We start from the raw sequence: 24,268 nt of genomic DNA, 5'->3' as shown, positions 1-24,268 counted from the left end.
CCCATGACATTTTAAAATTTTTAGGCAAAATACCTATAAGAAAATCAGTTTTCCAAAGGACATGTAATTTCACTGATACACATATTTAGTTCAGTGGTACAGATCACTGCCATTCACATTTTCTTGTATGTTCCATAAATTCAAATAAAAAAACCATTGAGCTCTCAAGCAGGAATAGATATTGCAGGTCATATCATGTAACATTCTCATTTTATTTTATTTTTTTTTTAAAGCATTTGGGGTTAAATAACTTGCTCAAGGTTACACAGCCAGTTATTTCTGGGTGTGGTGCTAAGTATCAGAGCCCGGATTCCAGTGCTCGTACTCACTGTGCCACCTGGACGCCCCTAAGCAATTGGGGTTAGGTAACTTGCTCAAGGTTACACAGCCAGGTGTTTCTGGGTGGGTGCTAAGTGTCTGAGCCTGGATTCGACCCCAGGTCATCCCGACTATGGGGCCAGTGCTCTTACTTGCTGTGCTACCTGGCCGCCCACATTCTCATTTTAAAGATGAGGAAATTAAAGCCAAGAAAAGTGAAGTAACTTGTCCAAAATCCCATAACCATAAAAGACACATACGGTATTGGAGCTCAGGTATTCTGCCTCTAAATTGAGTGTTCTTTTCACTACAAATTAATATTTAATTGAAATGAAAATTTCCTTTTGTTTTGCTATTTCATTGTTTTCAGTCAAGATAATTAAAAGCCTTTTTTTTTTCCTGAATGGGACTTTAAGCTGTCTGTTTTCTATGGGTAATCACATTAACAGCATAGAGGAGAGAACTAGCATCCAATTACAAAATAACTGAGTTTAGTTGGAATGAGTGCTTTATAAAATGTCACAAGTGATATTGCTATCAGTTATATGAACATGAGCTATGTCTATACACTTAAGTAAATAAGAATAAGTTCCTAAATTCTGTCTGTAGGATATACTGTTGCAGCAGGTCATATGACCTGAACCCTGATGGATTGGGCAGTAATATATGAACTATATATTGTGTGCATTTAAATCATCAGGGTCTGATGAAATTTAACATGTTAAGTGCTAAAAAACAACCATAACAAAATCTTATAAACATACTTACTAAAGCGCATAGATGATATTTGGAAGTTTAAAAGAATGGGAAGGGAACCTCAGGCCTCATTTTCAGGAAAAAAAATGCAGGCAAGAAGGTTCTGTGAACTATAGGTCCCTGAATTTCACTTTGATTTATAGGCAAGTACTAGACTATGTCATTAAAGAGCAGGTTAATATTTTTTTAAAAGAGTGATTACAAAGAGACAACATGGCTTCATATAATTCTATACATGCCAAATTTAGCCTCACTTCCTTTTCAAGAATGTTATCAAATGAGAAGAAAGGGAAAAGGAGAGAACAAGTAGTTAATAAACACTTTCTGGGTGCCAGGGATACTTTACAACTGTTACCTTGTTTGACCCCCCACAACAATCTCACAGGGGAGGTGCTATTATTATTCCTATTTTACGATGGAGATTAGATTTGAACTCAGGTCTTCTTGACCCCAGGCCCAGCATTATATCCACTGAACCTCCTAGCTGCCCCCAGTTGATAAGATCTGGGTTCTTATCTGACCTCAAACACTTACTAGCTCTGTGATTTTGGGCAAGTCACTTAATTGCTGTTTACCTCAGTTTCTTCATCTGTAAAATGAGGATAATAACAGTACCAACCTCTGAGCTTTGTTGTGAAGATCAAATGAAATGATATTTGTAAAGAATTTAGCATAGTCCCTGGCAAATTTTAAGTATTATTTAAATGTTAGCTATTATTATTAATTAACGTTAAACATTTTTATAGTGCAAAGTACAATACTAGGCACTTTATAATTATTATCTCATTTCATTCTCACAACAACCCTGGAGAAGGGTATTCTTATTATCCCCATTTTATAGATTGGGAAACTAAGGCAAACAGGAATTAAGTGACTTGCCCAAAGGTCACATGGCTAGTAAATGTCTGAGGTTAGACTTGAACCCAGGTCTCCCTCACTCCAGATCCAATGCTCCTACCCACTGCACCACTTCACTGTCTTCTTGTTTTTTTTCTGACTCAAACCGCATTATATTTAGAAGGCACTGAGAACTACACATAAAAAAGATGGGAGGTTATTAGCAGCAATACAAAAAAAAAAAAAATAGGGTTAGGAGTCATGGTTCCTGGGAATCTGTGTCCACTGATTTCCTTCTTCCTCTGAGGCAAGTTCTTCATCCAGAACTCCATCTTTTCTGACTTCAGGCTTTCTCCCACAGAGAAGTAAAGACAGATAAGTAAACACATATTAAGCACCTACTATGTGATAGAAGCCATACTAAGTGATTTGCAAACCATATCTCTTTTGATTTCCATAGCATTTCAAGGTCTGCAAAAGCCCTCCTAATTTTCTTTAAAATATTAGGTAATAAAATCTATGTTTTATTTACTTTATGTATATTTAGAAAAGATAGAAAATAAAATATAGAAATCGGTAACAAACATATTCATCAAAATGTAGTTTGAATATTTAATTTATCTTTTCATCATTTTGTCATCTTGTTATGAGAATACAATTAATTCAAATATGCATATCAGTCATTATGGTCATTTGCCTCTTTCTTTGGAGCATTATTGTATGATGCTTGATTTTCTCTATACATACAGATAGTTTAATCACTTTACTTTTAACATTTGATCAAACAGCTTCCTTCATATTCTCTTGGTGTCAAATGTACAACTTCTTACATGGAACATATACTTACCAGTGCTCTTCTCTTCCATTTATTATAACCTTTGAAAAGCTTTAAGGGAGTGCTAATTCTGGAGTCAGGAAGACAAAGTTTAAATACTGCCTCTGACTGATACTGGCTCTTGACCTTGTTCAAGTCACTAAACTTCCTTGAGAGTCAATATCTTCTTCTAATAAAAGGAGATGACATTCACAGGGTTTTGGGGGGGCTTTTGTTTGTTTTTCAGAATCAAAAGAAATCATACATGTAAAGCGCTTTGTAAACCACAAAGTATTAGCTATTATTATCATACAAAGTAATCTTTTCTTATAACTTACAAATATCAGCAAACACTAAGTACCTACTATGTGACATTTAAAGCAATTTAATAGGAGCTGGGACAGATACAAAGAAAAATATTTGGCTGTGTGAACAAGGTTTGGTTTTTGATTTTGTTTTAATGTTTTTAGCATCTTTTTGAGTCAGTATTTCCAACTGAAATACAGACACAAATAAGGGAATAAAATAAGATGTCATGGTTTGTCTATGCCCTGCAAATCAGGTTCATCTGTTATAATAATCAGTATTAGAAATGGAATTACAGTATTACAAATTGAACTGGCCTCACAAAATGTATAAGCCCCATTTACACCAAGTCCAAAGAGTACTCACTTAAGAGAATTTACCAAAATCTCAGTCAACTCAGTCACTTGGACAGACCAGTATTTGGCATCAGTGAAACATGGTACCGTATTGTGACTGGTTGACTCTCAGGCACCAAATGTGCAGCTTTCACCACTCGTGAATCTCAGATAATTTATTTGTTTCATAGGAATTCAGAGAAAATGGTATGTAAGCTTTATGACCCAAATTCCTCTGGTATCATCTTGCTAAATAAATAAAACCACTTTCTAAGTAATTCTATCTCTAAAGAGACCTATATGCTTTTCACTTTTCAATTCAATTACTTCTATCATACAGTAGCTTTGGAATAGTGGGTAGTGTTAGATTTGGAATAAGAAAACACCTGAATTCAAAGCCCATCTTTGACACCTATTGGCTGTGACCAGGGATGAGATGAGTTCCTTTGTCTCTCTAGACTTCAGTATTCTCAACTATGAAATAGAAATGGTAGTATATTCACAGTGCTATCATTAGGCTCCAATGAGATAACATTTGTAAAGCACTTTGTAAGCTTTAAGGCAGTTTAATACAAATCTCACTTATTATATAGGTTGTCATCAAAACCATTTTTTGAGGAACAAACATAATTTCATTGGCATAGGGAATCCACTGTGAGGAAACTCCACATTACTAAAATGAATGAGAACCTGATGTACAGCTCTTAGAGAGTTGCCTGGAATGATGAGAGATTAAATTACTTGCTATGGGTAACAAAGACATTGTAGATCCAAGGCAAAACTTGAACCCATGTTTCATCAACTCTTTCTGTCCACTATACAAAGATGTGTTTGATTGTGTGTGTATGTGTATATATATATATATATATATATATATATATATATATATATATATACACAGAGAGAGAGAGAGAGAGAGAGAGAGAGATGAAAATGTCTTGTGGTTTTTATTTCAATTTTAAAGGGTATAGTTGCTCAGTTATTTTTCAGTTGTGTCTGATTCATCATGACCACATTTGGGGGTTTCTTGGAAAAGATTCTAGAGTGGTTTGCCTTTTACTTCTCCAGCTCATTTTACAGATGAAGAAAATGAGGTAAACAAGGTTAAGTGACTTGCCCAGGTTCACACAGCTAGTTAAGTGTCTGGGGCCAAATTTGAACTCAGGAAGATGAGTCTTCCTGACTCCAGGCCTGGTATTCTATCTACAACACCATTTAGCTGTTCCTCAAAAAAATATTAAGCACTTACTATTCACAATTCTTAGTTCTGGGGAAAATAGCTAGGGGGTAAAGTCAATAAAGCACTGGGACTATAGTCAGGTAAATCTGAGTTCAAATCCAACTTCAAACATATATTAGCTGTAAGACCCTAGTAAAGTAAATTAACCCCTCTCTATCTCAGTTTGCTCAACTGTAAAGCAGTAATTATAATACATGTAACTTGCAGGGTTATTGTAAGGATCAGATGATATAAAAATTGTAAAGCACTTTAGCACAGTGTCTGGCACATAGTAGGCATTTACTAGATATTGGTTGCTTTCTATCTTGCCTTTTAGAAAGGCAAAGATAAAATTTTCTCTGCCACCTATCAGCTTATATTGTGCTAAGTGGACATAGGCAGTTAATACAGAGTAATTTCAAGGCAGAGAATTAGCAACTGAGAATATCAGAGAAGGCTTTGAATAGGAAATGATAGCTCATTTGAATTTTAAAGGAATCTAAGACTTCCAAGAGGTGGAGGTTGAAAAGTGTATTGCATACATGGGGGACAGAGTATGCAAAAGTAGGAAGAGATAAATTGTTCATTTTGAATAAGTAAGTATAAGGCCAATTTTAAAAGAACCAAGTGTACACGAAAGAGTATAATACAAAATAAGACTGGAAAATGCAGGTGGGAAGCAGTTCCTAATGTTCCAGCCTAAGAATTTTGTATTTTCACTTGAAGAAAATAGGGAATTAGTGAAGATATTTTAATAGGGGAGTGACATAGTGACATCTGAGTTTTACCAATAGCAATTTAACAATTGAGTGGACATTTGATGGGGGAGGAGAAAAACAGGAAGCAGATAGGCCAATTTTGCAGAAGACCAGGTATGAGATGGTAAGGCCTTCAAGTAACATAGGGTTTACATGCATAAATAGAAGCATATAACTATAAGAGATTTTATGGAGGTAGGATCAATAAGACATGGCAGCTGATTAGATATATGAGACAAGGAAGATGGGAATGACTCCAAGATTGTGCTCCTAGCTCACTGTTCTTACTTATGTTTCTGTTCCATTTAAAAGCCATAATAAAAGGCCTCCAAATATAACATGTACATTCATTCTAGTGTTTAACTCAATTCTCTGAAAATTCGACATTAGACTGCTTTAATTTAAGCACGTTCATTTTCTCTCATTCTACCCTTAACAACCATTTTAAGATTATTGATTTAGGCCTAGAAGAAACCTGGGACCATCTTGCTCACCCTCTTCATTTCATAGATAAGGAAATTAGTAGTAGAGAGTTTAACTGACTGGACACCTGAGTAGTAACAGAAGTAAAATTTGGGTCTAGATGCCCTGATTCTGAATCCAGTGTTGTTTCTACTCTACCACCTTCCCTTTTTTTTTTTTCACACATTTCAATACTGGTGTTTGAAGTCATTTACACCTCTTGTAGAAAAAAATGCTAATTCATTCCAACTTTTACCTTTTTAGCTGAGTATTTCATAATAATAAAAATTACTTCTTAAAAGTCTAAATGTAACAAAGAAAAGTCCAGTGCTTTGTGGAAGAAAATAGAGTATTACCTAAATAGAAATTATTTTTGCAGCTGTTTAGAGCACCTTAAAATTAAAGTGGATCCTTTTAAAATTTATATTGCTTATCAAATAATTGTCAAAATATAAAAAGTTGTAGTGAATAATTTTAGGGTCCTGAAACTTCTAGGCAAATTCTATAATGTAATCTTAAGCAGTTAAAACAACTGTATTGACAAAAGCGTTCATTTTTTTAAAAGTCAAGCTATAAATTAATGAGGTTTCTATTTTCCCAAGGTTTGCATTTCATAGACATACTTTAATTGGCTACTTTTGATAAACCATGTTGGTGCCCTCTACATTTCCACAGAACATTTATGCAGGTATGAGGCAAATTCATTTTGATTATAAGTGACAAAAACATCATAAGAACAACAATTAAATTGCAAATTAGAGTGGAAGGATGAATAAGAAATCAAGAAATCAAACGACTCAATGATCAGCATTCTTGTTTTATATGTGTAAATTGATTATCCTTCAGCTACAGAGCCTGCAATGAAAGATATATGTAATCACTTAAAGTCTGTATTTAATATTGACAATAACTGTGATTAGAAACAAAAAGTTTCATTGCACATATGGAATATGTTGCAGGTCACATGACCTAAGTGTCAAAGTTTTTGTTCTACTCTCTTTATGTTGAAATAGCACATATTTATATAATATAAATCTGTAAAGATAAGAAGCAGCCAGGGTAAAGTGGAAAGACATTGCTAGATTTGCTGAAATAGGATCCAGGACTGAATCACACTATTGCATAATAGAAACTACAAAAGAAATTAAGGTATAAAAATTAAATACCATTCCCAATAATCACTTTACAGCAATGAAAGAATTAGAATAACAAAACCCTCAATGGTTGTCTAGTACAACTTATACTTGAGCTACTGTTTTCCTACTAATAAAAAGACACGTTTCCAACTGTCACTTGGAGACTTTGGGTGATGGGTATCCTGCTACTGCCAAAGGGAGCCTTTTTCATAATTACATCTAATCATTAGCAAGGATTTTCCTTATATCATTAGCTGAAATTTGCCCTTTTGCATCTTACATCCTTCATGACTGCTGCCCCCTAAAGCAAAACAAAACAATTCTGATCCCCTTCCTAAGGGCATATATAGTAAAAAAGCGAAGTCTAATGGTGGATAGAATAGCTTATCATGACAAAATTACTGAATTTTCAGACCTCAGATAAAATCATGAAATCTCCATCTCTAGTGACATTTGCAAAAATGTTTGTTACCATGTTTTGTTTTTATGTTTGTCTTTGAAACTACTTGCTTGGAGAGAGTAGACTTTAAGTTGCTTGATTACAGAGGAACTGAAGCTGATGAATTTCTGGCTCTATGATTCTATGTTTATATAGTTCTTAAATTGTGTTGTTCTAAACAGAGATCTATGTCTGAAGTTCTGACCTCCTCAGCATAATAGAGAGGTTAGAGTTAAACATGAAAGATAACTCAGAAGTTCTAATTTAGGAGCAACAATCACTTATGTGATTATTCCTTGAGAAGTTGAGAGTTAAGAACTGAAGACCTCAGTTTGCAAATTATTTAACTACTCTGATCCGGTTTCTTCTTTAAATGGAGATAATAACTTTGTGAGACAGCTAGGTGGCACAGTGGACAGAGTTCTGGGACTGGAACCAGGAAGACCTCATCTTCCTGTATCAGCAATGCCATATTCACAATGCCTATGGAGATTACAGATATGCTGATATAATTATCCATCACAAAATACGTCATTCTTGCCATATGGGGGAATAAACTAGAAAATTTATTAAGATACCAAAAGACTGAGTCCCAAAACCAGAAAGTGAAAGCCATCAGAGTAGTTATGACATTGGCACAGGTAGATAAAGTAGAAAGCACCCACATTTTCATGCCTTTAAAACAGAACAGGCTACCTCAGGCAAAGGTCCTCCTCTCCCCACTCACAGCAACCACCCAGCATCCAGGAAGTGCGCTCCCAGCAGCTCCGGCCCCTGGCAGTCCTCAGCAGGAGTCCTTAGCAGAAATTCTGGCTAACTCAAAAAGGGCTTCACACTGTTGCTGCCTCTGCTGCTGCTGCCACCGTCGCCACCACCGCCAGCCACCACAGGAACTCTAGTTTTGCTTCCGCTTCCTCTTGCTCCGCCCCTTCCTGCTATGTCAGCAAGTCCAATGGGGCATGGAAGATCTTTAAATCCCATAACCCTTACACTTCCTAAGTTCAAATGTGGCCTCAGACTAGTTGTATGATCCTGGGCAAGTCACTTAGTCCTGTTTACCTCAGTTTCTTCATCTATAAAATGAGCTAGAGAAGGAAATGGCAAACCACTTCAGTATCTCTGCCAAGAAAGCCCCAAATGGAGTCAGGGAGAGTCAAACACTGCTGAAAAATTACTTAATAACAAAACAAATAACTTGTAGTTCCTATGTCACGAAGTTACTGTGAGACTCAAGAGAATGTACATATAGAACTTTTTGATCCTTAAATTGCCATATAAATGCCAGCTACTAATGGTAACAGTAGTAGTTGTGCCTATGTTCATGTAGCACTCATTTAAGATAGAAAAAAAAGTGAGCTCAGAATGTATAATACGTTTTATGTTGGGGTTTTTTTTTGTTTGTTTTGTTTTGTATTACATACAAGAAAGCAATGTGACAGGGTTACTAAAGCACAGTTATGTTTCTAAGAGAAATTAGGTTTGTCTCCTTCTCAAATTAATTCCTAGGAGTCTTTCGAGATTCCTCACTATCTCTCACCCTATATATCCAATCTGTTGCCAACACGTTTTGATTTCATCTTTGCAATATCTCCCAAATTTGCTCCCTTCTTTCTTCAGACACTGGCACCACTCTAGTCCTATAAGCTCTCATCTCCTCATTCCTGGATTATAATAATAACCTCCCAGTGTATCTGCTTCTTCAGGTCTTTCCCCACTCCAATCCATCTTTCATTCAGCCACTAAAGTGATGTTCCTAAAGCTCATATCTAATTATGTTACTCTACCTGCCTCCCCCCCCCATTCAATAAACTCCAGTGGATCCCCATTTCTTCAAGGATCAAATACAAAATGCTCTATTTAGTACTAAAAGCCATTCATAACCTAGTCCCCTACTGCCTTTCCAGTCCCCTCACACTTCATTCCCCAACATTCCTCTTCAATCTAGTGACACTGGGCTCCTGTCTGTTCCCACAAAGAAACTCCATCTCTTGAGTCAGGGCATTTTCTCTAGCTAGCTGTCCCCTCAGACCAGAAGGCTCTTCTTCATCTGCTCCAAATACTGTTTTAAGTTTAAGTGCCAACTAAAATCCCACCTTCTACAGGAAGCCTTCCTCAACCCCTCTTAATTCTAGTGCCATTCCTCTGTCAATTATTTCCTATTTATCCTGTATATAGCTTGCTTTGTATATATTTGTTTGCCTTTTGTCTTTGCCATTAGACTAAAAGTTTCTTGAGTGCAGGGACTTTTTGTCTCTTTTTGTATCCCCAGTACCTAGCACAGTGCCTGGCACATAGGAAGTGCTTAATAAATGTTTATTGATTGACTAAAGATCATCAACATCATTTAATGTATTCCCTTCTTTCTACACATAAGGAATCTGAGGTCCAAAGAAGGGGGAATGACTTGCCCAAGGTCATGTGGCAGTTGGAGGCATCAGTATGATTCAGATCCAGGTCTCCAACTCCTGGTCTATGCCCTTTTCACTACACCATGCTTCCTCTATGTAGAAACTCTCTGAAGGGTGACTAATTATGCACCCCAAAATATATACCTTTCTTATTAGGATGTTAGAAGTATATTCTAGTTTCTTGAATATGGCAAGCATTCACTCAATAGGAAGGATTATCTCATCAGTTGCTCCACAAGTAGTAGGTTGCTACTGCCTTTGTCACAGCTTCTGCTACTGTTGTCCTAAAATCAATAAAAGAGTTCACCTCAAATAAATCTGATATACTTTGATGCAGAGTTAGCCTATTGCTAACCTGTTTGATGATATGTCTTCTCACAAAAGAGGTTTTAAAATAGAGTAGTTCCCAATTTTATGTGTATTCTACACACCTTGCACTGGTTGACAATTTATATCTGGGACTACCAATTAGATAGATAGGCAGACAGATAGATAAGAAGGAGGCTAGGAAGAAGGAAAGAAGGATAAAGGAAGAAAGAAAAGGAAGGAAAGGAGCGAGGGAGGGAGGAAGGGAGGGAAAGAGAGAGGATGTGAAATAATATAATGCCCAAAATATTTTTTCTCTCTGACAATTCTCTTTTCAAAAATGATAAAGTTATAGAAAGTAATTTACCAAATGGATTGCAGTCTGTGAAATCAGAGGGAGGGAAAAAGGGAGGGAAGGAGAGAAGGAAGGAAGAAGGAAGTAAAGAAAAGAAGAAAGTTTTAACAAAACCAATCACTGTGACGACCTTGTAGTATAAGCATGAGTCTGGCTTCTCAAAGTCTTAATAAGTGGAGATAAAGCTCTGACATACCTTACCATCATGGAAAGCATCATAGGAGCATATATTTAGAAATTAAATGGACACTAGAGACCAGCTAGTTCAATGCTTTCATTTTATGGCTGAGGAAACATAGGTCCTGGGGTATACCTGCCCAAGATCACAATGATGGGGTTTGAATACAGGTCCTCTAATTCCAAATGCATTGATTTTTCCACTATGTCACTTATTCCTATGATTCTGGATTTGAGAATGGATCTAGCAAGGGACTGTATGACATGTGAATATAAATCTAGATATATCCAAAAAGAACTGTCGCCAGAAGGAAAGCCTTCAGGTGATGAATTTTTCAGCCACAGAAAAGTCACAGAGATCTTCTGAAGGCATACAGGGATTATAGTCTGTATTGATGGAGGGAGTTCCTAAGTATAAGGATGAAATTAACAATTCTTGAAAGATTGAATGTGCATACATATAGAGCTAGAAATATAAAGAGATAGAGGGGGTTAGGAAATAAATGGGGAGATAAATTTGGTCTTGGACCAAATGAGGTCCCTAGTTTTCCAAAATAATGTCTCCTACTCTCTCTCTCTTAAAACAAATCAACTGAAACTAAGGGTATATATAGACTCAAAATTGGCACCCTTTAGTTATATAAATAGGTTTATTTCCACTTGGAAAATTATTCCATGAAAGTCAAATTGCCAGAAATCATAATAAAAAGATAAAGCATAACAGAGAATCCAAACATTTGAATTTTAATTTTAAAAAGCACCAAAAAGTTTCATGAGAAAGAAACTCAGAAAGTGTTGCCTCTCTCTCTGTTTTTCACCTTTGAAAGAGACTTTTCTTTGCACAAAACAATTACTCTGACTATTCCAAAAGGCAGAAGTGATTTTGTTCAGATGTCACTAAGGTCATTCAACTACATTGCCAATGAAGATCTGTATTTCAGCCTGCTGGAGCCAAAACTCGAAAAGCTACAATTTCCTGACAATGATGAATTCAAATATTGAATTCTCCAGTGACTACTCAGAGATCCCCCTCTGCCTGTAAATATGAGGTTCCCTCCATGTGCCTTATAGAATATATGGCTCCTTAGTCATTACTTTCCAAAACAATTCAATTTTTCCCTCTGACAATTCTCTTTTTAAAAATGATAAAGCTATAGCAAGTAACATTACCAAATGGATTGCAGTCTGTGAAATCATATATCAACTCCCTAGAAATCCAAATATGGAACACAGAGTATAACCTTAAAATGAGCCATTTTTTTATAATATAGCTGGAGAGTGAGGTATGCCTATGTCTACCACAGAGAGTTTTAAGGATTTTCTTCAAATATTTGTCATTGCCTTTACCCAAGGGCCAGAACTGCTCAGTTGAAGTTATCATTAATTTATTGATGATTCATGGAATATTATTTGCTCATTAATCATTACCATAATTCTCTCCTAGGCCTAGGGGGATGGTCTTGAGATAGTTAAAGGGTCTTGGTGTAGTAATAGAATGTCTCCTTAAAGTACAAACTAGACTAGGCCTCTAAATAATATCAATCTGTTGTGCTGCTGCTGCTTCTCCTTTTTCTTCTCTTCTTCTCCTTCTCCTCCTCCTCCTCCACCTCCTTGTTCAGTTGTGTCAGATTCTTTGTGACTGCATTTAGAGTTTTCTTGGCAAAAATACTGGAGCAGTTTTCCAAGAACAGTGCTAACATAGCTTCTACATAACAATGCTTCATATACAAAAAGATGGCTGCCATGTCCCCATGAGTCTTTAGTTCTCCATGCTAAACATCATCTCCAGTTCCTTCAACAAATTCTCATATGTCAGGATTTTAAAAACCTTTATTATCTTAGTAAAACAATTTTCACGGTATACTTTATTTAATCTTATCAATATGCTTCCTGAAATATAATGCCCAAAATAAAAAAAAAACTCTTATTCGACTTCAAATATCAGCTCACTAAAGCAGATGATGGAAGGACAATCATTTTATGAGCCCTATACACTAGACATCTCTTCATACAGTCTAAGATTCATTAATTTCCTGACTTCTATAATATTGATGACATATTAAGCTTTCAATTCACTAAAACTCATAATTTCTTTTCAGACAAATTCCTAAAAACTGTATACAATTTGATATAGATTTGACATGGACCTTCTCACTGAAAAAGTTATATATGAAAGTCTTTAAAAATTTGATAGCATGAAAACCTCTTATATTATTTATAGTTCAGCTCAAAGAATACTCAACTAACTTCCTTCTTTGGTGATTTATTGTGGACTAAAGGTGATTCTTGTCTACCTAGGGCCATATACCATTGGAGTATATGCTATGGTAGGTCTGTCCAAGAATGGATTTAAGTATGGTTACAGTGACAGAGTTGGTCTATCCCATGAGGATCAGTCAAATCATAAAGTGAATAATTTTTTCAACCATATTCACCAAGACCATACATAACCTAGGGATGGGTTGAAATTTGTTTCAGTGGAATAACTATACCTCTAAAAATGGATCTATAAAATAATATCAAAATGTCCTATTCTTTTGACTGATGGTTTTTCCATATGTTGATTAGATAGGTGCTTTGAAGAGTAATTTTTTTTGAGAGAACTGGCGTGTTGCCTTGCCTTTCAGAATACCAGATCAACCTGACAGATGGGTTTGAATGAAGTCTTAATAGTTGGGAGTACACCTTCAGAGAACTAAAGATGCTAGGTGGCAAAACATTTAAAGTATGATGACTGAAAATTCATCATCCACCAATGGAAAATTGTCTAATGATTCCATCAAGAAAATAATATTTTTTGTTTTTTTTTATTAAGCCTCATCATTATATCAAAATGTTTCCATTCCATACTTTTTTCACAAATGACTGGGGATTGGGGAGGGGTTGTAAAAAGTGCACATCAGAGAACAAAAGAAAAACTAGAAAGAAACAAAGAAAAAGCTAGATACCTTTGAAAATAATGTGTAATATTTATTATATACATTTTCTTGAAGTGGAAAAGTATTATTTTATATTGAATCCTCTCATGCTCTGCTGTGTAAGTGGAAATGTTCTTTTCTTTCTTGTTTTGTGTTTAAGTTTAAAATGAATAAAAATTTACAAAAAGGAGAATGCTATCAAGGTACTTATGATATTACAGGAAAGCTAAGATGTGTGAAATAAATTTAAAATGGTAGAATAGAATATGTGAATAAGAGAGATATAAAAACAAAGTGTTGTAAAAGTCCAGAGTGGAGAGAGATCAATTCTGGCTAGAGGAAATCAAAGAAGATTTTAGAAAATAGATGGCAGTTGTGTCATAACTTAAATGATAAATAGAATTTCAATGAATAGAAGTAGTAGAGAAGAATACTCCAGGACAAAAGAACAGAGGTAGCAAGTACATCAAATACTGAGCAATCTGGTTTGTGTGGAACACAGAGTACAGGAAGGAGAGTAATATGGCATATCTTATTCTACTTGGTCCCAAAGGGCAGAACTAGGAACAAGGGGTAGGGATTGCAGAGAGAAAGTTTTCATTTTGATATAAGTAAAAACTCCATAATGATAAGGCCTATTAAAAACAGAATTTTTCCTCTCAAGAGAAAATAAACTCCCATTCAAAAGTCTTCAAGTGAAGTTAGGGTTTCAACTTTTAGGGATGGTTATAAAGAATATTTTTTAATATTGTTGTATGACTCTGAGTCAGGCAAAACTTTGATTCTCCAAAGAATTAAAATTTAAAATCACCCAAAGGACAACTAAGAGAAATATAATAAGTATGAACAGGATAAAATATTACAAATAAAGATCTGTGGAGGGAAAAAGTTCCAGGTATGGGAGACATCAAATAAAAATAGTGAGTTGGGAAATGGAATGTCTAGTGTGAGAAGACCAGCTTCACTGAATTGCAGAGTACATTGAATGGGGGTGGGGGTGGGGGAGAGAAGAGTATGTAAAATGTAAGAAGAATGGAAAGTTAGGAAGGATCCAAGTTTTAAATCCAAACAGAAGATTTTATATTTGATCCTGGAAGTGATAGGAAGCTAAATTCTGGACCATGTGAAAATGTGTACACAGATTGAGCTATGTGGCCTCTGGATTGTCTTCTCCATTTTGATATTCTATGATTCTGTGACCAGGACACAGGCAGATTATTTTGACAAGTAGTATGACAGGAAGTATGAACTTCAGAATAAATACTCGTTAGACTATAAAGTATACTCTCAAAAAATTGAGAAACACAGTGTTTTTACTTTACCCTCCAAGTATTTTTGTATGTGTATAAAAAAAGTGTCCAGTAGGGGCACTTTCCTTGTTGTGGCAAAAAAAAAAAGGATCTATATCACATTCTCATTTATAGTATTAGAAGACACTACCATCTGTCTCTGTATTCTTTAAATTTGAAAAATTATCACTTCTTAAAAACAATTTTTAATACTACAATGTTATCTCCTAGTTTTCTGGGCACTTTTCCTCTCTAATATGATTCCAGGAAAATTCTTGGCAGTAACTCATTGTAATATTAGTTTATGTCTTTTTTGATATTTGTTAAAATATAGGAATATTCCAAGTAATAGAAATGATAGCTGTCATTGTCTTCTTGATGTGACTTGGCACGGTACTATATTGTTCATCAGTGGGCAGTATGTCAGTATGTTGGCAACCTTTTTATGAAAAAGATAAGTGCAGCTAAAATCCATGTATGCCTCAATATAATAAAAACTTTTTATATGTACTCTATTTTATAATGTGTACTCTATTTTACCATGGGATCATTTATACATGGTTCAAATTATTTCTTTTCATATGAAGCAATACATAATATATCTTATAGTACAATAAGATTTCTCTCCCTCCTCAGCAATTTGTAATTTCTACTTATCTACTTATCATTCCTCTTCTTGTACTCTACAATTATTTATTCCCTAGTCATAGCTTATACACTGAACTGTAAGGTCTTTGAAGGTAGAAACCATTAGGTTAGGGACCATGTGTTATTTATCTTTGGTTCTCCTCTAGAACCTAACACTTAATCAAACAGCTATCAGTAAGCAAAACAGAGAACTGAAACCTCAGTTTTCCTCCAAGTGAAATTTTCCAATAAGCTCCAGAAAGCAAACACATTTGTCTCTTCACCACTGCCAACAGTGAATGAAAACCGGATTCCCTAATAGAAAAGAAACTGAAATGGCTAGAAGACCACCTTTTTCCTTTCCAGGTTATCAGAGAAAACAAAGTGATTCTTGAAAGAATTGAAGTTGTTCTTCAAAGGAAAATGACAAATAATAACTGATAAAGTTGTATGGCTTTGAATCATAAAATAAGGCCAAATAATTAAAGTTCTAGGTCAACCAAAAGGCAACAGACATATGGTGAGTTTTACAGTTTGCTCTCAACGAAGAATTCTAAAGAGAAGCCTCTTATGAAAAATTGTCTGAGATATATATGTCTAGGAAAATAGAAGAGATATAGTTATATAGTGAGGTTAGGAGACAGCCAGTGGACAAATAATGTGCCCCATTCATATACAAAATATGTCAAAGACTCCTGAAGATGATTTTTTTTACAGATGAGATAATTGTTGCATGGTCTACCATGGAAAACTTATGGAAAGAAATGGACAAGAGCCACAGTGGATGAAAAGGAATCATTTGCTTGTGATCTGGGTAATTGGAGATAGTGCTCAGAGCAATGAAATGCATATCAAAGTATGAAAATAAATTCATGCATACATAGCTGCATACCAACTTTATCTCATTTGATCTTCACAGTTTCATTGCAGAAATTACTACAGGTATAATTATCTGTATTTTATAAATGTAGAAGCTGTGTCAGAGTGGTGACATAGTAGATCAGCTTCAGAAAGGTGGCATAGTGGGCAGATGATTTGACTTGATGTCAGGCAAAACTAACTTCAAATCCTGTCTCAGACATTTTTTTTGTGACCCTAGAAAAATGACCCAACCTCTCTGAATCTCAATTTTCTTCATCTTTAGAATGGGGATAATAATAATACATGTCAAGATGTGATGATCAAATGTAATGACATATGTAAAATGCTTTGCAAACCTCATATTGCTATATAATTTTTTTCTTATTATCAAATTACTTGCCCATTATCACATAGCTAATAGGAGTTGAAAGCAAGATTCGTGTTCTTTTGCTAAATAAAGAAATATAAGCTAGATAGGGAGAAAGAATACTAAATCATGTCAAGAGTTTGGAGGCATATGAATGTGAAACAAAGAAGGAAGGGAAGAAATGATGATCCTTTATAGCATTTAGAACTAGAAAGACTGTAAATCAATCTAGTCTAACCTCTTTATTTTAGCACAGAGAGGTCAAGGAAATTGTAGAAGATCACATAGCTAGTATTATGAAAGAAATATCTCCTCTTTGAGTTCATGTGGTAGGTAACTGCTGCAGAAATAGTTCTACCACAATGCAGAAACCATAGAGGTAAAAATCTAAATTTTATTATGCTTAAGCACAGGTTCAGGTCTCAGACAAAAAAAATAAGCCTGAAAGAAGATTAGGATTCTAACAAGCTCTCTTATGAACAAAATTACATCAGAGAAACAAAGAAATAATTCTTTTACATATTGCAGTTTTGTACATTCTTTTAGGCCATAGACATTAATGAAAAAGCAGTTTGCTAATCCTACATTTCCTTCATTGTCATAAAAGTTGAGCAAACTTAAGTCAGTAATCTCATACATCCCCTAGGGAAACAAACCTAGTTAAACAGATTCTTGGCCGTGTAATCCCATTCAGCATTCTAGAGTCCTTTATGTATATTTCTCAACATTACAAGGATACCAAAAGAGTTCATATGAACTCTCTATCAGTTATAAATTACTTCATGGCCTACCCATCATTTTTCCCCCTCTTTAACCATTCCTGATGCCAACTTTTTAAAGCAATTTCAGTCAAATGGAAACAGATCCCTGCAGATTACATATTGATTTAGAAAAACATAAATTAACATCATCTATGTTGCATTGTATTTTAATTGTTTAATACAAAATTTCCCATTTATATTTTAATTCTGTTTGGGCTATATTTATTTGGGAGTTTTGGAGGCTTCTGGCAGACTATGACTTTGATCTTTCTGCTGTGTGTTACTTTTCCTACTTCTTGTCTCATGGGTTATGTTTCTTTTCATTTGATGTGAGAAAACACACAGTCAAAAGTTGTTGTAATTGAGGTGTGTTTTTTAAAAACTGATAAAAGAGAATCTAGACACAGGTGGAGTAGGAGACAGTTAAATAATGAAACATCAACCAACCAATCTACTTTTGGGAGGTGGCATTCATTTCATTGCCAAATAAATTGAGTTTAATTCCGTGTTGACATAGCTACAGAGTGAAATAAATGGCTGAATAGATGAAAATCAATAAACAATCATTAAACATGTGTAGTACATGTATAGAACAACTAAGTCTAAAGGGCTATGAATAATAAACTGAATTTTAGAAGGGATCTTGTCTAGATGTCTATGGTAGAAGGGTCATCTACTATAACCCTATTATTTTATAAGAGAAGGCCTAGTAAATGACACAGTTCAGAAATCAAGGATTTGAGTATCGCTTATCAGCTTCCAAATCCACTATTATTTTACTATATATCCTGCCTCAATTGCAAGACAGTTTAGTTTGTTTACTGGTAATTTTTTTTATTATTATGGGACAATTCCAAATTCAAACCAGATATTCAAAACTTTGCTTTCCAGATTCCTCTCTACACACTGCTAATTCATTGAATGGGCAGCTAGGTGACACAGTGCATAGAGAGTGGTGGATAGAGTGTCAGACCTGGAGTTAGGAAGACTCATCTTAATTATATAAATAACCACATATTAGTGGTGTGACCCTGGGCAAGTTATTTAACCTCATTTGCCTGAGTTTCTTCATCTGTAAAATGAACTGGAGGAGGAAATGGCAAGCTCCTCCAGTAACTTTACCAAGAAAATCCCAAAAGGGGTCATGAAGAGTTGTACATGAGTGAGACAACTGAACAACAACAAACAGCTCATTGAATCTGAATGGACATATTTCCTTTTTACTATAAAGATAAAGTACATTGCGATAGTAATTGTCATTCTGAAACTATTTGTCTCAAGAGGAAACGAAGCGATCATCTACACCAAAGAAGCATGCATCTTGATTGTTATCATCACTACCACCATTATTCATAATTTTACCACATCAAATAATAGATCTAGGAAGTTGTGTCCCAATGAATATAGCACTGAACTTGGAGTCATAAAGACTTGAGTTCAACAAGGCTCCAAACACTTACTAGTTTTGTGACCCTGGACAAGTCACTCTACCCCTGTTTACCTCAGGGTCCTCCTCTATAAAATGGAGATAATAACAGTGTCTACATCACTGGGTTATTGTGAGGAAGTAATGAGATAATATTTGAAAAGCTGTTTGGAAAACTTAAAGCACCATAAAATTCCATATTATCGTTGTTGTTGTTTTATTTTTTTAGAGATGGAAGATACATAAGAGTCCACCTATTTAGTCCCTTTATTTTATAGATAAGAAAAATGAAGCCCAGAGAAATGTAGCAATTTGCCCAGGGTCACAGAGCATATCTGTAAAAGACCCAGGATTTAAATTTGGGTTTTGTGACTCCTAATGGACTTTTTACAGTGAATCATGATGGCCCCCAGATTATTTGAAGATAATTCAGGCAATTTAAAAAAAATACCCAAATGGCTAATTATTTCTCTTACTACAATGTATATATTGTCATTTTCTATTATATAGTAAAAACAGGGTACTTAAAAGATAAATATTTCCTCAGTGGGGATACGGCTGATATCAAGCTTTCTAAGAATTCGGTACTTGTGAGAGATCCTCTACAACTTAAAATTTCACACCTCTCTGCCTACCATACTCATTACCCTCTCTGGAAGTAGGTAGATTCTCACACACAGTCCATCACATCTATCATGCTTTCCTAGTATTGCTTTCAGAATCCAGGTAACAACCATGTCATTACAACTGAATTTTAGTCATAATAAACAAACAAGCAAACAAATAATTATTGAATACATACTATGTTCAGGCCACTGTGCATTCTACTAAAAAAAATTACTCATAATTTAAGTAATAATTAGAACCTTTTTTTCTAATTTAGTCAATTCAGATTATTTTTTCCCCTACCCTTTTTCAGAAAGGCTACATGTAGGTATTCAGAGCTATGCCTGCCAGGGGACAATAAGGAAGAACTTGGCTTTTTTATTACCTCTATCAACACTGCTGATCTTGAACATTCATTTCACCATTTAACTAATATATGCAAAGACTTTATCTTAAAAGTCACAAATGATTACCAACATTTATTTATATTCTTCATTGAACCCTCAATTATTTAAGTGTGCAAAAAAAAAAACATTAAGAGGAGACAAGTTAGTTTTGTAAGCATTAGGATTCTCCATAACATTAAAAAGAGAAAATCTTTAAATAATTTTAAAGGGCTTTAATTTTATAAAACAGGACTGTTGCTTTGGAAGGGATGTAACAACTCATCTATAACATTGTCCTCCATTCAGTAAGTCCTTTAAAAATATATTTGACAGATGGTCATCCATAATTTTTAATACCACTATCAATTGAATTCTGATGGTAGAATATGTCATACACTGTTATATTCCTTACTTTAAAAAATTAAGTAAGTTGCATAACTCTTTTGTTCTTTCTATAATAGGGAATAAGGAGAATTTGTTCTAAATTGGTTTTGACGTGAATTTAAAGACATTAGTGAGAGTATAACTCAGATATCTTCATTTCTATTTGCTGAGATTATGATATTATCTTCTGCGAGAGTATAAAACATGCCACTATAGTAGAAATGACTATGATAGTGTCAAGGTAGTACTAAAGTTGAAGGGATTTAATAATTTATAAATGAAGATGAAATAGTTACATAGACAGATAAAATAGTAAAGGAAATGGAAAAGCAGAAGGGTTAAATTCCTTGTAGGGTTACACAACTAATCAGTGACAAGGACAGGAAAAGAAGAAATAATGATCTGTGATAGCCAGTCCAAAGATCTATCTATGGAGGAAATTGTTAGGAACTAATGTGTAGTACATTGCAAGAGAAATTACTATACGTGAGAAATCTCTTCATCCTGAAAGATAATATCAACCTAGGAATTCACACCTCAGATATACTCTCAGTCACTAGGGCCCCTCCCTCTGATGAGATAGTTCCTCCATATAAGAAGGGTGGCTAGTCATCTCTTCATTTTTCAATATAATGCCCCTGTGTTGGGCATATTCTATTCTGCTCCTTTTCAGCTTCCTTTAATGTATTGTCTTTCCCCATTAGAGTGCAAGCTTCTTGAGGGTAGGGACTTTCTTTTTGCTGGTACAGTTATCTCTTCCACATTCCAGGGTTATGAGTGTGGTGCCCCTATGATCTGGAAAAATCTGCATAAAATTGTTTGATCCTCCCTTTGTACCAAAGAAGAAATAGGAATGATTATGTTATTAAAAAATAAAATGTGTTGACATTATATAATACTATACATATATTTTATGCATTTCTGAGTCTAAACTTTTTCTGTGTCATCTGCTGACCTTTGCATCTTGTCTATGGTTCCTGTAAAACTCCCCCAAAAATTCTAATTTTATTTCTTACGCCAACCCATAATATATCAAAACCATGATAGGGAAAATCTCAATGTGAAAGGGATAACTAAATTTGTATTCCCAGCACTTAATATAGTATCTGGCACATGGTAAGTGGTTAATAATTTCTTGTTAACTGACTGGCTATATGTGGACCCACATAGAATCTAATATGTGTCCTTGTGCATATCACATATACACATAATCTTTAAAGTTTAAGACTCTCTTTAAATACCCATTTTCTCATGAAAAGCAGTCAATACTGGGGCGGCCAGGTAGCACAGAGAGTAAGAGCACCGGCTACAGTGTTGTTGGAACGACCTGGTGATCAAATCCCGGGCTCAGACACTTAGCACCTACCCAGAAACACCTGGCCGTGTAACCTTGAGCAAATTACTTAACCCCAATTGCTTAGGGGTGGCCAGGTGGCTCAGTGAGTAAGAGCACCAGCTCCAGAGTCGAGATGAGATGACCTGGATCAAATCCGGGCTCTGATACTCAGCACCACACCCAGAAATAACTGGCCATGTAACCTTGAGCAAGTTACTTAACCCTGATTGCTTTAAAAAAAAAAAAAAAAAGCAGTCAACACACTTTGCACTTCTACATTACTATGGAACAAAAGACACATGGATAAATCAATCTCTTGGCTACTGGATATAATCTTACCTTTATATTTGAATATAAATGGGGAATGATACCCAGAGAAATAAAATAATAACATTATGTTTGAATATCTAGTGCAATGGGACCTAAGAATTTATTGTTTCCCCTCACCACCTCCTTAAATATTCACAGCATCCTATTTTATCTTTTGAGTAGAGAATATGGGCTCTGAAATTACAAGGCACAAGCATAAGCCTGAAGCAATTAAAACATTTCAATTTCCACTGGCTTCCCAATAGATTGTTTGCTACCCAAATACTTGAAATTGCCACAAACCAAGTCTGTAAAATATTCCCCAAATAAGCCATAGTGTAGTTAATTATGAATTGACTTTATATGGTTATGTACACACAGCATGTATGAATTAATGTAGGTAAAGCACATGGTGAGCCTGTAAACTATATTACTGGGAAGATATTAATGTATGCATGCATGTTATTACATATACAAGCATATCACATAATATATATTTTGGGTTTTTGCCCTCAATCCATCTTTTACCCCATTGCCAACATAATCATTCTAAAATATAGTCATTGCCATGTTACTCCCCTATTCAAGAAACTCTCTCATCTAAGATAAAAGATAAGATCCTTAATATGACAGTTCAGTGCAGTGCCAGATACATAGTAGGCATTAAAAAAAACAAAACTATTTGAGTGACTACAATTGGATACCAATCTATTTGCAGGCTTAATTATCCTTGTTTGTTTTCTTTCAAACTCAACAGTCAACAACAAACACAAAAATCTCAATATGTAAAAAAAAAAAATGGATAAACAAAAAGCTTGTATAAGAAACTGAACTACTATGCAATATGTTAAGTAGTACATTTATATTACACATATTCCTACACATATACAGACATATATAATGTGTATAATGAGGTAGTAACAAAATTGTTAATAGCTAGAGGGATGGAACTTTGCATTTAACTAGTCATTGGGACACTAGTAATTGGTAAAGAAGCTTAGAAGGGAGGAACAGGAAAACATTTCTCCTCATTCTTATTCCTGTGTTCTTTCCATTAGCATAGGTATAACAGGCTGGTTTACATTCATTTTGAACTTTATCTTACAAGAGAGTGAGCTACTTAGAAGATAAGGATCAGGACTAAATCTATGATTTCATTGGTATAGGGTATTCTCCAGATGAGGAAATCCTACTACCCATTTCATTGCCACCAAATCTGCCTTTTATAGTCTTAGAGAGTTGACAAAACTGTTAAAATGTTATATGCCTTGCCTCAGGTCACAGGCAATTATGTGTCCTCAATTCATGTTTTTTTCAGCTCACTATCCACTACTCTATGTTGCCTCTCAGTACAGATCAACTACTTTCATCAATGTATTACCATGTTTCCCCAATAATAAGACACTGTCTTATTTTTTTTTTGGACAGAAAAACACCAGAGGGCTTATTTTCAGGGGAGGGCTTATTTTAATGAACATTGACAGCAATTTTAATAAACAGGTAAATGTGAACAAAAAAATGTACCTTTATTCAATAATGATCATGTCATCTTCTTCAACAACATCATCATAAGTGTCCATACCCTGAATTCCGTCCTGGATGTCTCGCGCCTCCATTTCCTTCAGAAGAAGTGGACCCAATCTGTCATGTCCAGCAATATAGCTCTCTTTAAATGAATGTGTCTTGTCCAGGTAACCTGCTCGTAGTGCCTTGGCGACACAGCTGTCAGTAATTTTATCCCATGACTTCTTCACCCAAGTCACGACTTCTTGCAGACAGGGCTTCACAGAGTTTCCATGCTGATTTCTTTCCATTCTATTTTCAATGTAGTCATTGACTTCCATGTGCAAATGGTCCTTGAATGGCTTGTTTATTGCAATATCAAGGGTCTGGAGATAGGCAGTCATTCCTGCAGGAATCATTACTTGATCTATTCTTCTCTCTGCAAGGAAGTTCTTCATTTCTTTAGCACGGTGAATGCTGGCTGAATCCCAGACTATCAGACCTCTTTGGTTACCTCGCATAACAAGTGGCAGCATTAAATCAACCCATTTTCTTATAAGGGCTTGTGTACACCAGGCTTTTTCGGTTTCAAGAACGTAAATGCCAGATACACGTTCAATCTTATCTTTCTTGCCCTTACTGATGATTAGAGGTGTGGCTTTCTTTCCATCCAAACGAATTGCCAAAACACAGGTGACCCGTGCACTTTCATAGCCAGTGGTGGGAATGTAGATTGACGTTGCACCCCTGTGATGAATTGTTGTTTGAGATCCTTGTCCCATAAACACTGCAGTTTCATCCATAGCAATCATATTGCAGGTACTTGGAAATGTCGATCCTATCAATAAAGGACTTGAATGCAAGTGCAC

General features: G+C 35.1%; 1 protein-coding gene across 1 annotated transcript in view; it reads left to right on the top strand.

Moving 5' to 3' along the window:
• CSMD1 (CUB and Sushi multiple domains 1) overlaps positions 1-24,268 on the top strand; it is a 2,654,573-nt gene that overhangs the window by 1,427,213 nt on the left and 1,203,092 nt on the right. The gene's annotated exons all lie outside the window — the stretch shown is intronic.

Source organism: Petaurus breviceps, unplaced genomic scaffold (assembly GCF_028583685.1).
Source record: "Petaurus breviceps papuanus isolate PSGF00001 unplaced genomic scaffold, PetGlider_PUasm1.0 90686, whole genome shotgun sequence".
Classification (NCBI taxonomy): Eukaryota; Metazoa; Chordata; class Mammalia; order Diprotodontia; family Petauridae; genus Petaurus; species Petaurus breviceps.
The sequence above is the reverse complement of the archived record's forward strand: the minus strand, read 5'-3'. Positions and strand labels throughout refer to the sequence as shown.